The following is a 4,093-nucleotide window of genomic DNA, read 5'->3' on the forward strand; positions in this document are numbered from 1 at the left end:
AGGATGTGGGAATCCAATTTTTAGAGCTGCCACATAATGTTATTTAAAATGTCCAGTTTTCAACCAAAAACTGAGACATGCAAAGAAACAGGAGAGTATGGAAGAACCATGAGAGACGATGGACTCTGAAAAACAAACTGAGGGTTCTAGAGGGGAGGGGGGTGGGAGGATGGGTTAGCCTGGTGATGGGTATTGAGGAGGGCACGTTCTGCATGGAGCACTGGGTGTTATGCACAAACAATGAATCATGGAACACTATATCTAAAACTAATGATGTAATGTACGGGGATTAACATAACAATAAAAAAAAAATTTAAAAAAAAAAAAAAAAAAGAAACAGGAGAGTATGGCCCATCTACAAGTAAAAAAAAAAAAAGCCATAAATAGGATTGCCAGGGAAGGCCAAATGTTGGACACATAGTATTCTCTTATAATCTTTTTTTATTTTTTTAAATTGTTTTTTAACAATTTTATTTATTTATTTGTCAGAGAGATAGAGAGAGAGTGCGTGTGCTCACAAGCAGGGGGAGCTGCAAGCAGAGGGAGAAGCAGAATCCCCACTGAGCAGGGAGCCCGATGCGGGGCTCCATCCCAGGACCCTGGGATCATGGGCTGAGCTGAAGGCAGACGCTTAACCGACTGAGCCATCTAGGCGTCCCAATACTTTTATTCTTTTTCTTGGTCAGTCTAGTTGAAAGTTTATCAATTTTGTTGATCTTTTCAAAGACTCAACTTTTTGTTTTGCTGACTTTCTCTATTTTTAAAAATTCCTACTTCATTTATTTCAACTTAATGTTTATTATTTCCTTCACTATAGAGTGAATCCTGTATCCCTATAAAATGTTCTTCTTTATCTCTAGTAATAACTTCTGTTTTAACCTCTATTTTTGCCTGGTATTAGTAAAGGCACCCAACAACAAATACAGGAAGCCAAACCTGGAGAACTGAAGGCAGAAATGGACAGCTGAACAGTAATATCTGGAGACTTCCACACTCCACTTCCAATAATGGATAGAACAACTAGGAGGAAGATCAACTGAGAAATAGAAGGTATGAACAACACTATAAACCAACCAACAAGTGCTGGATGTGGAGAAATTAGAACCATCATCTGTTGCTGGTGGGAATACAAAAGGGTGCAGTTATTTTGGAAAACTGGCAACTTGTCAAAATACTAAGAGCTCTCATATAACCCAACAATTCCATTCTTAGGTATATACTCAAGAGAGTTAAAACCAAATGTCCACACAAAAGCTTGTACATGAAAGTTCATAGCAGAATTATTAATAATAGCCCCAAAGTGTAAACAACCCAATGTCTATAAACTGATGAATGAATAAATAAAATATGATATCTCCATACAATGGAATATTATTTGGCAATAAAAAGGATTGAAGTACTAATAATATGGACAAAACTTGAAAAAATTATGCTGAATGAAAGAAACCAGGCACAAAAAACCATACTTTGCATGATTCTATTTTATAAAATGTCCAAAATAGGCAAATCCATAAGAGAGATATCAGATTACTTGTTGCGGGAGGTGGGGGGGTGGGAGGGCCGGAGGGGCAGGGAAGGAGAACAGGGAGTGACTGCTTCGGGGTATGGAGTTACTTTTTGAAATGATGAAAATATTCTAAAATTAGATAGTGGTGATGGTTACACAATCCTGTGAATATACTAAAAAACGAACAAAAACAACCACTGACTTGCATATTTTAAATAAGTGAATTTTTATGGTATATAAATTACAGTTCAAAAAAGCTATAAAAATAATAAAAATAAAACTAGGTCCCTTCTCTGCCTCTCCACATTAAAAAGAAAATAAGAGCAATGATTTCTACTGTAGGATCAATGGTTCTCAGTGATTTTGTCCCCAGAGGGACATTTGGCTGTATCTGAAGACATTTTGTTTGTCACTGTTTTGGGGAAGGGTGCTCCTGGCATCTAGTGCGTAGACACCGGGGATGCTGTGAAGCATGCTACGATGCACAGGACATTCACCAAGAGAATTATCTGGCCCCAATCATCAGCAGAGCCAAGGTTGAGAAATCTGCCCTAGATCAAGCTCTATCAAGACAGAGCAGGGTACATGGCGCACCCCGCCTCTCCTACAATCCCAGAGGTCCTTTGATGTGATGGCCTCCCCTGTGTTGAGGGCACTTATTAGAACCCATCCTGGGTAATTCACTCTGAAGGCAATGCAAGGATGTGAGCCACAGTCATCTCTCTAGGATTGTCCTTGGGTGAAATTTCTGTCTGGTCCTGGCTCTGAGAATAATTTTACTGTGCTGAGTAGCCTGTCCCTGTTTTATCTCATGGACACTGTGACTCTGGAACTGATCAGACTTTCCTTTTTGGATTGGCTGCTAAACAGTTTGGGCCAAACTTGTGGCTCACCCTTAACAAGGGCATAGGTCTTACATTTTGATTTTTAGTTTCGTTCCTGGCTCCATCTTACGTCCCTACCTTTCTTTTTAAAAACATTTCCTTCTTTCTCCTTCTTTCCTTTGTTCCTACATTTAGTTTTTGCCATCTTGGGGTGTTGGATCTGTCCTGGTGAGTTATTCATGCTGTGCAACAAAAACCAAGACAGGATATTAACACATAGAACTAGTGAGTTTCTCTGCAGCTCTGGGATGGAAGTGGGAGGGAGGAGGCAGACAATCAGGTGGAGCTGTGGTGGTTACAGGGGCAGGGTGAAGACTGTGGGCAGGGAGCAATGACCATCCCCAAAGGGTGCACTGGTCCATGTTCCAGAAGCCAGGCTTGGGGGTGAGGGCATGAGGAAGTAAGGGACCTCTCAGAGGAGGTCAGCTGTTCCTGGTTGCTGTGTGGGACCCTGTGGCCTCTTGGTGTTGGAAGGAGCTGGGCTTTCAGAGGTCACATAATCGATGTGGGGACAGAGCTGGTAGGAGAGGGGACCCCATGATGGGCAGGACTGGGTGGTGCCTTAGGGTGTCCTGGACCGGGAGCCAGGGGTTTGGCTTCTAGGTTTCAAGTCCCAGTTCCACTCTTGTCGGACAAGTGACTTTGCAGTCACATGGTTCCTTAGTTTTCCCATCACTGGAACACGGGAGTAACACCTGTTAGGCTTGTCTCCCCGGTCAGTGTGAGGACCGAGAGATAATGAAAGGGAATTGCTGAAGTGCTCTATTCATTGCTAGGCTGCCAACTTTTTCCTTTTTTCAAATGTTGAGGGACAGAAGTCATTGTGGAACTATGTGGCTGGGATTACTGCTGTGCTCACGGAGACGTGCTCATTTGGAGCAGGTAATTGCTGTTGCAGAGGCCCTGGGGGCGTGGAGCTGGGAAGCAGTTCTGAGGGAAACAGAGAGACTCCGATGACAGGAGGGAATTAATTAAAACTTACACAAAATTTTTGTTAATATTTGTTAATCATTCCATACATACATCCAGAGGGATGCAAGTTACAGCTTAGGCTTTTAAAGTAAGACGTGTCTCGGGGGTTGGAGAGGCCAGTCCCAGGCCCCCACCTCTTTCTCTCAGGAGCTCTTAGCACCTATGAGATCTTCGCTCACCAGTTTTCCCTACAAAGAGAAAGCTTGCCTCAGGAGAGTAAAGAAGGTCGGGGGTTCAGCGTAAGTGGATTTCCTAGACTCGGGTGCTCTTTCATGATCTCTAGAGGGAAGGCCTAGTTTCTTGGGTCTAACCGTGATGTCTTCAGCTGCATCTTGAGGCCAGTTTCATCTTCGGATCCTTGTGGGATTGGCCAACAGTTCATTTTCCTTCCTCTTGGCTCTCCTCATGTCCCCCCATGAACATACACCCCAGATGCCACAGCCAACCAATTTCTATTTGCACATAAAATATTTGCACGCGTAAAAATGTGACCAAAAGACCTCTCCTTGCCCTTGAGGTCTGTGAGAAGAGAGGCTCCTGAGCCTTCTGTTCACTGAGTTATAACTTTCAAAGTATTTTTCCTTCAGTCCCACACTTTCTCCAATCTTGGTATCCTTTTTTTCTTATGGTTTTGAAATTTTACTGTCTTCCCAGACCAGGGTGGAAATGGATATAGTAAACTCACCTCTATCTCTCTGATTCATGGGGCACAACGCTGGTTTTGATTATA

Source organism: Phoca vitulina, unplaced genomic scaffold (genome assembly GCF_004348235.1).
Source record: "Phoca vitulina isolate PV1807 unplaced genomic scaffold, GSC_HSeal_1.0 scaffold23, whole genome shotgun sequence".
Lineage (NCBI taxonomy): Eukaryota > Metazoa > Chordata > Mammalia > Carnivora > Phocidae > Phoca > Phoca vitulina.